Source organism: Wyeomyia smithii, chromosome 3 (assembly GCF_029784165.1).
Source record: "Wyeomyia smithii strain HCP4-BCI-WySm-NY-G18 chromosome 3, ASM2978416v1, whole genome shotgun sequence".
Lineage (NCBI taxonomy): Eukaryota > Metazoa > Arthropoda > Insecta > Diptera > Culicidae > Wyeomyia > Wyeomyia smithii.
Window position 1 is genome coordinate 21,429,287 of NC_073696.1, and position 14,473 is coordinate 21,443,759.

At 40.3% G+C, this 14,473-nt stretch overlaps 1 protein-coding gene across 2 annotated transcripts in view; it reads left to right on the plus strand.

Annotated features, from left to right (window-relative positions):
- Positions 1 to 1,747: 1,747 nt before the first annotated feature.
- Positions 1,748 to 14,473, plus strand: part of LOC129731975 (protein rhomboid) — a 47,390-nt gene continuing 34,664 nt past the window's right edge. The window contains exon 1 of one of the 2 annotated variants that reach the window (XM_055692409.1): positions 1,748 to 2,200. The gene's annotated coding sequence lies outside the window, so the exon portion shown is untranslated. The other variant, XM_055692410.1, reaches the window with a different exon arrangement.

Below are 14,473 nucleotides of genomic sequence, written 5' to 3' on the forward strand. Positions count from 1 at the left end.
GCCTTCCACCGGACAAACGCATCTAGTAGAGAGAGAGAGAGAGAACCTAACTTGTTCTCCCCTCTTGCCGTCAGTTAGTTGACTTTGTCGGTAAGTGCATGCATGTTCCGCCGGCGGGCAGAGCGTCGCATACATAAATATCACTCCCCTTTTTTTAGGGATTTCGGTTGTACCAAATGAAAACCAGAAATCTGATCCTACCTAGCTCTCAGATCAGGCACCGGTTGGTTTGGATAAATGCATCGCCGCTTTTCAATCTCGGTAGTCAAGCCAGAGGGAAACAAGTGGTAATTTAGTCCACAATTTCAATCTCGAACGAATTTATGGATTTTTCTATCACTCTTTTATTTTTGATGACCGTGATTGAACAACACACCGTCGAAGTTGGCCGTGTAAACTTTTATGTTGGACACTACGTCCATCCGCTCGAACGATAGAACAAAGCAACAGGGGTGGCTATGAAAAATTGCCTGGCTAGACTACTATTTACGTTAACTGTAACGACGGAAGCAGTAGCACAGACCGTATCGTAATTCGTCTAACTCAATTATCAAACAAACTGGGATAACGTCAGGCAGCCAACACCGTGGTTCAATCTGGGGGACACAAATGATCCTCTTCCACGTATTTATCATATGCTTCAAATTGAATCACGTCGATGGTCGTCAACTGTGGATTTCATGAGGGGGGACAATTTCTACCTGATTAGGGTGAACATACGCTAAGATTATGTTATCCGCAACGCTTGATTGGCATTTGGGCATTCAGCCTCTTTCAGTGTGAATTAACATGTGAGTATTTATATTTATGATGCAAAATTCGTTCATTGCACTGGGGACAATTAGAGCAGCATTCGACTGAGTGCAAAGTGCATACAGCAGTAATAAAAACATTTCCGTGTTAGTCATCCACGAGGGAGGACTTTTTACTGAAGGGTTACATGCAGTTTTATGTTCATCCCATGTTAGATGCGCTCAAGGCTGTACTTTTTTCATGCACGGACGGCCAGTAATCTAAATGTAGAATTTCTTTTCACGGTGTTGAGAGTACAGCCCTGTTTCAACATAATATGAGCTCGCGTCACCATAGCCGTGCACATGGAGGTGTTTTCTGGGGATCAAATTTGGATAAAGGGAGCATAAAATGGAAGGATGTTAACAGTTAGAAATTGAAGATTATTAATGCAAAAACACGACTAACCTCCTCTTCAAAAAATCCTACTCACGACTCTGCGCGCCGCGGCAGCATCATACAAAATATTTAAATTTAAATCCTACGTACCGAGGGCCGGCTGATCTCGCGTGTATTTCCGCAACAAGGGGCACGACATAACTACGGCGATAAACCGATAAAAGAAACAGGCACGTCACACTACGTACACACACCCATTTGTCGTCGGGCTGACTCGGGTCGCCCTCTGTAACCCCAGCAGGCCGACAGACGACCGATCCGTCACCGACGGACAAGTAGTAAGTTTCCATGGAAACCATCCGAGCGTACAACTTCACGTCATCGTTGTCCTACCGTGTGTCATGTGTTCTAGGAACGTTTGCTGCAGCTGATGGCAGGCGGTCGGTTGGTTGTACGAGGTTCATTCAGTTTTTCCTCCCGTAGAAGGTGCGTGACACGCATGCACGAGGAAAATGGGTGGCGGCGGTACAAATTTGCTGCGAGATGGGCTTTCGCATCCAAATTTCGGCTCACTGGTGGGCTAGTTTCCGTTCGCTCTTCGCCTGGGAAGGGTCGAACCTGGAAAGTAAGTTATTACTGTTTCTAACTTAAGAGACTTTGGTCTTAGAAATCGGGGAAAGAAAAGTTAATCGTGCAATTAGCGTGAACGTCAAACCGGCTGTTTTTGTTAGCGATCGAGTCAAACAAAGTGCCTTTCGGTGTTTTTCTTCACTCTCGGTCGTAATTCTTAGCTATATTTTTTCATTGGTCCGTATACAGTTACTAATGGAAAAACAGCAGGAAATGCTAGTAAGGTACATTGGAAAAACTATGATCTATTTTGATTGAGGATGTACGACTGACTTCCAGTGTCCGTGCAAAGTATAAACAAATACAACACTAATTATCACCGCATTTGAATCGCTACGTACGAGTTCGAGAATGCGGGGGTGTTGAATTAATGTTCGGTGTTTGTGATCGGAACAGCAGGCGGTTGTCGTTTACGAAACACAGACTCAGCCAGCGCCAGGTAAGAGAAACATTAGAAACATGTAACACGGTAAAGGCGTCGGGACATTTTCGTAGCAGATAATCCAAGAAGGTGTCGGATGATGTTACGAGTTGATTTATGGGCCGGGTTGTGAACATGTAAGTATATCGTTTATAATCGGCAACTGTTGATATTTATAACTGTTGTCTAGGAGATAAACTTTTTTTATGACACCTATGGATTAGGACAAGCTAGGCAACATGATGCTTTGCTTCCTGTTACAAACTTGAGTGTGTAACTGAATTTGTTAAAAAAACATTATAACATTTTAGAGTTTTTGTCAGAACACTCTGAAAAACAAAACATAATATTGCACTCAGTTTTTTTTTTGCTTTAGTGTGCGCAATTCATATTACAAAGTGGAAAATGGAACCCGAATTGCCATTGATCAATCGCCACTGGGCTGGTAACCTGAAATATAGCGTGTCTGATGAAAAATTGCTCAACAAATCGTTAGTCATGGTTTCATCCTGTGAACGGCACGAAAAAGGGTCCAGTTTTACCGTTTTTTACCATATATTTGTGTGTTTTTGAGTTTCCACTGTTGCAGCTACGATTGCCGCTGATTTTTCTTTGCACGAAATAATAATAAAAAAAAACCAGGGAATTACCGGGGTATTGGAATGAGATGGTCCCTTCAGTTTGCGGTCCTAGAAATGGTATATTTCTCCCTATTTTACCTTATTTATGTGATTTTCGTGTTAAAGGGTGTATACAAACAAACACTGTTCAGCTTAATGTTTGAAAGTGAACTTATTTTCATTTTAATAAGTATATAACAACAGTGAATAGTTTTTTCCCCATCTCCCAGATAGTCGGCCTAGCAAGCCAGTCGTCGTAGGTTCGAGTCTCGGCTCGGGAGAGACTGTTAGTATCGTAGCCCCGCCATTGTTCTGTACACTAAACAGTCGGCTGCGAAGTCTGTGTATCAATAAACAAATCGGAATGTAGCACCAAGGCTTCGTTTGCTTTGCTTTGAATAGTTTTTTCGTGAACAGACTCATCCGCCATGCAAGAGTTATATTCTGCCCATAACAATTTATTTTTATATCTTTCATAATTGTTGTATGATAGTTCGACTGTTGAGAATTGTACGATGGTAGTTTATAATTTCGGCTGAGCAGTCTTGAATAAGAAGAACGATCTGGTTTATAATTTTCAATCAATTTGCATACGTATAGTTCCTGTATGTGGTATATTTTGCACTAAACCAATACAATAATAATCACCGTTGATCATCATTTGATAGTTTCTCAAACACCTTCAATCTCTTCCGAATCGCTCTTTTTGCTGTCCTCATCATCGCTGTCTTCATCCTCGTGAATCAAAATCTCTGAGTTTTTCGACAGTCATCGATAATACCTTGTTCACACTGCAGAGCTGAATCGTGTTACTAGGTTATCTTGATGACAGCCATCTTGTTAATAATTATGTTAACACCAGGCTTGTTACTCTTCTTAATATGTGGAAAGAACACACTCTTTGTTTCTACTTTGTGCTCCACCTGGTCTACTCATCTCATCTTTTTCCTACCGGATTCGATTCAAACACCATCTTCGCAGAGTAATTGTCCGGCATTCTTGCAACATGCCCTGCCCAGTATCCAGCTTTACCCACCTTTTGAATACTGGATTGTCCGTGGAGTTGCGCGAGCTCATGGTTCATCCTCCGCCTTCATATTCCGTTCGAAAACTCCAAGCACCCGCAGGTCTTCTTCGAGGATTGTCCACTGGGTGGGGAAAAATGATCGATTTTCCAGAACCAAGTTTTTTTGGTTCCTTTTGGGGCCCCAAACAACCTTAAACTTACCGGAAGTCGATTGGTTTTGTCTCCGCTTGGCGCATTGCATTTCAAATTTGTATGAAAATTTATATGGGAAAACCTACTTTTTTGCATTTACCTTTCTAGAGAGCTCAATAATGATCTAATAATGCACTCATTATGTAAAAGTATAGTATTTTAGATGCCTAACAACTTTGCAGAAGGCACTGAAAAGCAAGGATGTCCCTAAGAAGAGCTATAGCTGTTCAAAGTTGAGTATGTCGATTTAAATGCAGAAAATCTTGTGTTCTGCCAACATCACCAATGTGCCGGCGCCAGTCGAATTCCCATCAGAAATAACCTGTCGTAACGAGTTTATACAGTCAGCTGGATCAAACAAACAAATTTAGGTCAATATCCTAGGCGTAGGTAGAATCTACAACGTGTTTCAGAGGTTACTTCTGATGGAAATCTGACTGACGCCGGTACACTGGCAGTGTTGGCAGGAAAAATGATTTGCAACATAAATTTCGACATATTCAACTTTGAACACCTCTAGTATTTTTTTGAAACACCCTAGCTTTTTAGTGTCTTCGGCCAAGTTGTTGGGCATCAAGAAACCTACCATTTGAAGTCATCCTATGGTTTGAGCCATTTTGAGTTCTTAAGAATAGAAAATGCAAAAAAGTTGGTTTTTCCATTAAAATCTCCATATAAATTTGAAATGCAATGCGCCAAGCGGAGACAAAACCAATCGACTTCCGATAAATTTAGGATTGTTTGGGGCCCCAAATAGAACAAAAAAACTTGGTTCTGGCTTTCTGCTATCAAGTTTCGTTTTTTCAATATAACGATTCCCCACCCTATTGTCCACGTTTCATTCCCGTAGAGAGCAATCGGGCGTATGAGCGTTTTGAACAGGTTAAACTTCGTACGGGGTAGTCAGCCTATACACCAGAGAGACGACGAGACACTCACCGTTAAGGCAACTGTCAATATCAAAACGGGCGAGCTGTATAATTTTGCATTGCCGTTTTGCGTTTTGATGTTGACAGTTGCCTTAACGGTGAGTGTCTCGGCGTCTCTCTGGTGTATAGGCTGACTAGTACGGGGGCTTGGTTTGTTCGATTACAATTGCTTGTGGAGCCCATAGTAGGCTCGACTAATACGCCTCCGGATCTCACGGCTGGTATCATTGTCCTAAGTTACCAGTAGAGAACCTATACATTAGAGAAATGACAAGACATTCACCGTTAAGGCAACTGTCAACATCAATTTAATTTACATCATCAATTTACCTGCAACTCAATCCTCTCGTTTTAGTCTGGTGTACTGTTCTGCCACCGCCGCAGTTGTTTTCCTGACAATGTCCATGTCACCAGCAAAGCAAACGAACTGACAGGATTTGTTGAATATCGTACCCTCCGCTCGATTCATTACACCCTGTAGCGCAATGTTGGATAGCAGGCACCATTATCCTGTCGAAGCCCCTAGCGCACATGTTTTTAAAGGACCGGATTCATGAAAGTGAACCGATCAGTTAATATTTTCATCAATCTAGTCAGTACTCATATTATCAGTATTGATTGCTGATTGCACTGTTTCGACGAGAGCAACACGCAAAAGTTGATCTGTGTGTAACTAGATCATTTATAAGCGAAATTAGCGCATTTACTGATTAAATTTGGAACCAGTTCAACGCATGTGCGTTGGGCATAACGCATTTGATGCTCTAACATATTTTGAATGTATTACGCAGCTCCAAACCACTACACTTATAAAGCATCAACCGATGTTCAGAAGGCTGGCATCGTTAAAACAGTGCAACCAGTAACCAATACTGATAAGTTGGGTACTGACAAAATAAAAAAATTATCTCGCCGGGTGTATGAAGGTAAAGACTGATCATGGCCCGTCTCGCAATAATGACCTTTTTGTGGGACGACGCGGATGAAATTTGGCAAAAATCTGTCTCATTTTTTTTCGAATATCTGGCAGATTCTGAGGTTTATCTGTTTGTCTGGCGCGCAAACAACGCATCTTAGCCACCCGCGCAGCGTTCTCCTCATCCATCACCCTTCAACATTCGTCGTCGAATCACTGGTTTCGTTGGGTTCGTCTCACATACCCGATGACGTTTTGCGCTACGTTATTGATGGTAGTTTTGATGGTGTTCCAACAGTCCTCGAGAGAAGCTTCCTCCTCTCCTCTTCCAGCCTGGTCCTCTTCCAGCAGCGCAGCTTCGGGTGATTGTGCGTAGTTTTCGGCGACGTTAGACTGGTTCAGTCGCGCGAGCTTAACCGGGGCGGGCGTCGGTACTAAATAATGTTAATAACGGAGAGTTTCGGGCGCATCTTATCCATCATCAGGTAGTGGTCCGAATCGTCGTTAGCGCTCCTATAGGAACGGACGTCGAGAAATGCCGACAATCGATCTGTGTTTCTGTCTGATTCGGTGACCGCCACGTGAACTTGTGTAGGAGGTTGTGCTGGACACAGTTACAGAAGCACGGCCATGTTCTTGGAGGCGGTCAAGTCAATAAGTCTTAGGCCCATTTCATTGGTCAGTTGGTGCGCGCTGAACCTTCTAATTACTAGTTTGTATTCCTCCTCCTGGCCGACTTGAGTGTTGAAATCTCCGATGACGATCTTGACATCATGTTTTGGCCAGTGGTCGTACTCACGCTCCAACTGCGCTTAGAATTCATCCTTGTCGTCTACGGTACTTCCGAGGTGAGGGCTGTGCACGTTTATGATGCTGATGTTGAAGAACCGGCCCTTGATGCTCAACCTGCACATTCGGGGGCTGATTGGCCACCATCAACCATCCGTTTCTGCATCTCGCCTTCCAGCACATCTCCTGCAGTGCTACGACTTCGAACCTGTGGAACTCCAATACTTCAGATAGCACTCGTGCGCTCCTTTGGAAATTGAGAGATCGGCAGTGTCACTTCCTGAGTTTCTAATCGTTAATCTGTTTTCGTCGCGTGTGTCTGTACCGATTGTTTCAGTCCGAATTTCTTTATTCTTCGTTCATTACTTGTGAGTGTTTTACGGTAGCGGCTTGTAAGGCCTTCGCACCAATCCCCTGTCTCGCCGGTGGCCATCGTGCACAACACTGTTTAGACGGTAATCGGCTGCCCCTACCCTGGATTACAGACGTAGTTTCGAGCCGGTCCTAAAATGGAGGACAGACGCTAGGGAATTTTAAGGAGCCCTTATTCCCTGTTAGCATACGACCATGTTCCTACCGGGGTTGGTTACCACATCTTCCCTTGGTTTCTCGTATCACAGCTGGCACCGCGTGGAGGCCGGAATAGGAGTGTCTGGATAAGAGGCTAAGGACCACGTGTAGGGTCTATTTTATTTTCCAGCCGTTTACCAGCATAGGTACAAACAGGTAAAGATTTTTTAAAGGTCTATTAATAAAACTGAAATATTTTTCTCAGTGTTCTTGAAATCACTTGAGATGCATCACTGCAAAAACAAAACAACAACTTTTTTGTAAAGCTGGTGTTTTCATGCAAACGTTACTGTTGTCCTACTTACCGTCTCAGAAATCTTGAAAACGAATTCCAAATTTATTAGAAACACTAGCAGGTACCCGGCCCGCGTTGCTGCGACTCTTAGTTTATGACGACAATTGCGTATCTCTTAAATATGCATATAATTTCAAACATATATTAACATTACCATACAGTAAAAAAATGCGTAAATTTACATTTGTTCACATGTTTTGTTATATGAATTAAAAGGGTATCCATTCATTTTGATAACTATCTACACATGTTTATGTAGGGTGGTATACAAATATTTCTATTATTATAAAATATAAACTTTAATTGGCCCAGCAAAAAAAATGTTGGGGTTTATATTTCAGAATAATTCTTTGAGTCGAGTACTAGTCGATAAGATTACGATGGATCTTGTATCAATATGTCTATGTCAATAACTTTCACTAATCATTTTTGGCTGTTATTCAGAAACCGTAAATCGCCATCTTGGATTTGGCGTCTGGAGTCGTTTTCCGACCTCTTGGTATCATTTTGATTTCAAAAACAACTAAAAAATATCACTCAAGTATTCGATCATTTTCGGCAACCAAGTATCGCCATTTTACATTTGAAAAAGGCTCCTGGGTTTGGTTTTTGTTCTCTAGGTATCATAGCGATTCCGGATTGATCATTTTTGGCAGTTTTCCAGCAATTCGACGTTGCAATTCCAGACTTTAAGTTGCCATTTTTGGCATCTGTGCATCATTTCGATTACGGGAATACCTATTTTGGGTGGTATTTGGTGATTTCTGGAGACCGGAAGTCACCATCTTGGATTTCAAAAGAGCGTCTTGAGTTGATTTCTGATCTCGTGGCATCATTTCGATTCCAGAAATACCTAAAATAATAAATGTTCGGTCATTAGAGGTTGTTTTGCGGGAACCGAAAGCAATCATCGTGGACTTCTAAAGTTCTGAAAATAACCTTACTGTGTGGTATTTGGTCATTTTCGGTAACCAGAAGTCGCCATCTTTTATTTCTAAATAGCGTCTGAATTTATCTTCTGGTCTCTGGGCATCATCTCGGTTATGAAATGATTATTTTTAGTTGTTTTACAGCAACCAGAAGTTGCTACTTTGAATTACAAAGTGACGTCTATGGACGATTTTTGATCTGTGTGCATCGTTTCGATTACAGAAATGCCCATATAACCAAATACCACCCAAATTTGGTCATTTTCGGAAACCGGAAGTCACCATCTTGAATTTCAAAATGGTTTCTAGGGTTAATTTCAGGTCTCTGGGCATTACCTCGATTCCAAAATATCCATATTGGGTAATATTCGATCATATCAGACTGTTTTCTGGAAACCGGTAATCATCATCTTGGATTTCAAAATGGTGTCTGGAGTCGATTTTTGGCCTCTGGGTATCATTTTGGTTTCAAAGCTAACCTTAACAGGCAATATTTGATAATTTTCTGAAACCGGAAGTTGCCCTCTCGGATTTCAAAATGGCGTTATGAACAACACACTTCCGTTGTACTGGTTCCGAAACAGTACAGAAATTGCTCTAGAAAAACGCAATATTGATGTGGTTACGCACAGTCCAACTTTTGCGTGTAGATATGTTTTTATATTCAAAAAGTAGGGTAATCGCTCCTATATTCATCTTATCACACCTTTTTGATCAATTTATCGTCCAATTTTAATTTATATTTTCAACGTAAAACTTTCAACCACTTGACAAAATCGAGAAGCAAAAAGGGTTTACTTTTTAAATTTGTAGAAATTTGACGGTAAATTGGATAAATGAGAGAAATAAGATGAATGTCGGTGCACCTAGCTGTTGACATGAATAATGGAGCGATTATCCTATATTAAGTTAAATAAACAAGAGGTTTTATTGATGATTTTTGATTTCACTATTACCCTTAGCACAAGTGATCGGTGTTAAGTCAGACCGGACCAAGTGACATTTTGATCATTTCGAGAAAAACGAGTTTGGAGTTTGTTCCTCTAGGAATTTTGAAGTTTTCAATATTTCTTTGTTCCTCTGCGAATTTTGAAGTTTTTAATTTTTGTTTTGATGTTATAAGTTGGAGTAACCATCTAACTGTATCATGCAATGTGACAATTGAAAAAAAGGAGTGCCGTGAGCTCAAAAAGGACAGGTTTGTAACTGATTAAATATACTTGGTCCACTCTGATTGAATCAAAGAAGAATCAATAATGACTTGGTCCATTATGACTGAACAATTGAACAAATAATTTTAGTCCATTGATCGTCGAACAGTCAAAAAGTTTTTAATCTACATGGTTAGCTTCTGCGACATCAACAATTATTGAAAATAGTTTGAATAAACTTGAAACTGTGATTGTTTCAACAAATCAATGGTAGGAGCGGAAAGCTTTAATGGAACAAAAATATGGTTAATTTACTCAATTAAGTTATTCTTAATCATCCACTTTCTCTGCAACTTTGACCAAAATTGCCGTAGAATTGATGATGGACTGGATGGTTTCCTCGTGTTTTGGTTCTGGAATTTCTGTCACGTTTGAAAATTGTGGAATGTTGTGTCACCCACACAAATGACTAACGTTTCTCATTTACGTGTTCAATCAGAGTGGACCATGTACATTTTCCTCATTTACTGGTAAAGTATACTTTTTCGACTAACGGGCAATGAAGCACTCCGATAAGTTGCCTGATAGTGTTGAAATTCATTTATGTTGACTTCAAACCGATGCTGTAAATTCCGATAATTTCAACTTTTTTCTGCTTAACACATGGTTCACTTTGTCTGCACACAATAAGACATGATATCAGGTCATGTTAGTAACAGCAATAAATAGTCCAATAACACATTCAAAACCACGGCAGTGCGTGAAACTTTACAGATTCCGATGGGGGGTGAGTGAAAGAGTTCTCTGATACAAAGAAATCCGGATAAAACGCTTGAAAATTCTTCCGTTCGTTCGCTTTTATCAATAGCTGACCGAAGGCAGTCTCCTTGAAAATAGACACTTGGTCCATTCTGACTGAACACTGTAATTGCTTTTCATTGGTCATGCAGACAAAAATCATGCTGTTATTTTTGCTGTTTTAGAGATAAATAAAATCTGATTGTTGTGTGATGTAGCTAAAGAAAATCTTTATCCAATACTATCGTTAACTCGTTTTTTTCAATTTTGCGACTTGGTCCGCTCTAACCTAACACCGACCAAGTGTCGGAATACTTCTACCAAATTTCTCCAACTGAAAAAAAGCTCTCTTCATATTTCTTTGTAATTTTCTTGTACGATTCTGTGACATAATTAGATTTTTCACTTGCAAGCAAACTTGCATGTTTCGTGTGCTAGTTCAACTCAAAGTAACCAAAAACAACCATGATTTATGACGTTTGTCGTTTTTACTACTACGAACGCCTTGTAATCTCTGTATAGCAATTAGGGTCAGCAGCAAAAGACATACGAGTTTGTCACATTAAAACCAACGACCAGTGAATTGAAGAGATAATCCTGATGAGATATGGTCTATTTTGTAAGTGATTTATAATCGTGTATGTTACTTTGTCCAGTACTGTATGTAAAATTATAGATTTGAACTAGGATTGATCCGTACTTGGGCTTAAACTCGGACCAGAATTTGATCTATGACTTGAAATCGATTTAAAATTTAAAATTTCTGATCACTTTTGATATTGTTGACATTTTGAGCAATCCTGTTAAATTACATTGTTTTCTCAAAATAGTTATTTTAACCTCAAATAAATAATCTATAATCCGTCCTAGAATCCTAAGCATCCAGTAAATCCCCACACCAAGCATCGATTCGTTTCAGGTCAGCCACGAAAAACGTGCAGACAGTGTGGCACCGCTTGTGAACTTGAATAAGGCAATTTCTACGCTCGGTAGCAGCTCGGGAATCCAATGTAAAGCTGCTGACTGACAGTACTAGCAGAGGATGCCTTAATAAGACATAATCTTTATCGCCCGGGAAGTCACGTGCGACAGAGGGGCGTCTTGCGGTGGCATAAGATTTATGTTAATATGTTTCATTGCACATTAGCAGCAGCAGCAGACCTCCGAGCTGAGAGATGTGCATTTGATTTACTGTCCTTACTCGGACATAAAGCTTATCTCGTTTTTCTTTCTCTTCGATCGGATTCGTTGCGAGCAATTGTTTTCCAACCACGGACGGTTTCGAATGCGATTTACTGCTTCAATTAGTCATCAGCGGCCGTCGACGGGTGCGGGCTTATAATTAGCATTTGTCGTTCAAAAAACTACACAACCCTTCGGTGGACTGTGTTCTGTTCGGTAGCATAAATCAAAACGACCAACACCTTGCAGTACCATTTATACACACTTGGCGGTTGTTTTCGGCCTTTCCATATGAGCGAAGAGCATAGGAATGCCTTAACCTTTCTTATGTTGTCTTCGTCGTCGTACATCAGGGAAAGGTGCTATAAGTAGTATCACGCAAAGAGAACTATAATTGGTCGGCCGGTGATGATTGATAATAACTCTGAATATGCGGTTTCGCATAATAGTTTGTACTTAACAGCTCATTGAATAATTATAATCAAACATTTGGCAAGCGAAACTTCGACTAATTTGCATTCTAGTGTATTTAATTTTTTGGTGTTCCCACCTGAAATGCAAATTAACATTAGCTCAAAAAACTCCGTTACAAAAATTTCGAAATTTTTAGTGATTGGCTCGAGAAGTAAGTTCAGTTTATGGTCCGGTCCGTTCGGCTCGAAAATCCTAGGATCAAAGTTTGTTCATAGCTCTCCATTTATAGTTTTTCAATAATGAAATTTCTTCTGAATAAATACAAGAAAAGCCAACTACCGCGGTTCGGACCTTCCAAATTTCACTCGCTCTGATGTCGATCGCTATTGCATACTAGGGTAACTATTTGTAAGAGACCTCCCCATTCAGAGCACAGATTAACACTCACTTGATAAACTCCTTTACACATGTTTCATCATTCAAAACAATTAAAAAATGTGCATCTGGTTTAGGCATTAAAAATTTACGATCTGCATTCAATTTTTGATTGTTCTACTCGCTTACTTAAGTCGCAGCAAATGACTTAAACACATTCCGACAATTGAATATTAATCGCCCACTGACCCAAAGAGGCGTAGGAGCACTCGATTGCATTTTCTGTCCAAAACAGCATCGCTCGCGCGATGTCACGCACCCATGTGTCACTGGATGGCCACCATTCCATTCGAATTTCTTTTCCAAAGAACGCTTAAACGGCTGAATTGCCTCTTATTTTTTAGCCAAGCGCCTCATTAAGAGATCACTTAACCGACGGCGGCTGCGAAATCCCTATTTAAACCCACGACGCGGCGCAGTGCGGCGCTGCCAAACCACAATCTGGATTGCATCGACTGCTGTCGACTGTTTGGGGGGGAAGCAAAAAAATGCAAATTCACACTGTCTGGTCTGACTGCGAACCGACTGCGACTGCGGCCTGGGGATATTTTTAGCCAATGCACTTGCACCTACTAGCGGCGGGTACGGATTGTGCGGTTCCGCGAGATTACAAAACTTGAAAAATAGCCGCTTGGAGCACCGCAGAAGTGACAAATGCAGCAGCGATCGATTCGAGCGGTGGTTGGATGATCATTCCGTCGATTACACACTTCGGAACCGCAGAAATTCGAAACATCGTAACGTAGATTCCCGATGGAGTCGTAAGTTAGAGTGAGGAATTCTCGGATGACAGCTTTAAACTAGTTCCCGAGTAGCGATATGATGGGAGTCGTGACAGAGTTAGTTTAAACAATACAGTTGCGAATTCATTATTTATTCTAAGCAAACACGACAGTTGTACGGTGTAAACAGCAATTCCAAGCTTGTTAAAAATCAGTTAGTATAGAGTAAAGTGAACAAGAAACTATTAGGAAATAGTAACGACATCCTATGCTAAACTCGATAAGTTGGCGCTACGAGACTGCATGACATCAAACCTTCCAATAATAAGTGGATGACTAATGTCTAGCACCGCTGCTTAACGATCGTATGCATCCAAGTCACGCACCCGAATTCGCCGGTGTCGGTTCTGCTGGACGGGATTGCGGTAGATTTCTAGCAGCCAGTGAAAAAACTGAACTGATAAATTAGAAGTGTGTCCGCGTGGAATATTTATAGCCGGAGCATACGATGATTGTGGATGGAATGGAGAGAAAGAAAAGAAAACATCCTTATTTTCCAGCAATAATGAAAACGCATTGTGCTAAATCTTTAGCCGCAGAGAATAGAATTTTTTGTTATCAAAGATTTTTTGATTTACAAATCACCCAAAACTGCAAATGAATGAAGCATACTCTACAAGATTGTTTAAGTTTTCGTTTTGTTTTAACTATTTCAGCTATAAGATATGAAAAAAGATTGAGATTTTTAATCGCAATTCGGAATCAATACTATTTGTGGTGCCAAAAAAATAGTTTTTTCGCTCTATTTTTTTCAGTTCGAATTTTTCAGCAATGCTGTCTTCGAGAAAGTTTTAGACCTTCAAAAAACGCAACTTTTAACGTAAACAGGTCATGAATATCTTTTGCTGGTAAAAAGTAACAAGCATTTCTATTTTCAAAATACGCCATTTTCAAAAATCGATAACTCCTGTGGTCGCACTTGTAAAACATATTTTACGATACCATTTTAAAGAGCAAACATTGATTTTTACTATATGCAAAAACTGGATACATGTTATTTTTTTATTTGGAATAAACTGAATTTTAAACTCTTCTGTTTTCCAGTTAAAATGATTGGCAATTTAGGCGGACATTAGCTTTTCGATGCCATTTTGTGGTTTTAGAGACATAGTTGCTTCTGAGAAGTTGTTTGTTATAGTTGGTACCTCATTTTGGTATCAACGTAAAATAGTGTGGTCCCAAAATCAACGAATTAGAAAAAGTAACTTTTTCATTTGAAGAGATAGTTATACGCGTCCTTTGACAAAGTTGTAGCAGAAGAA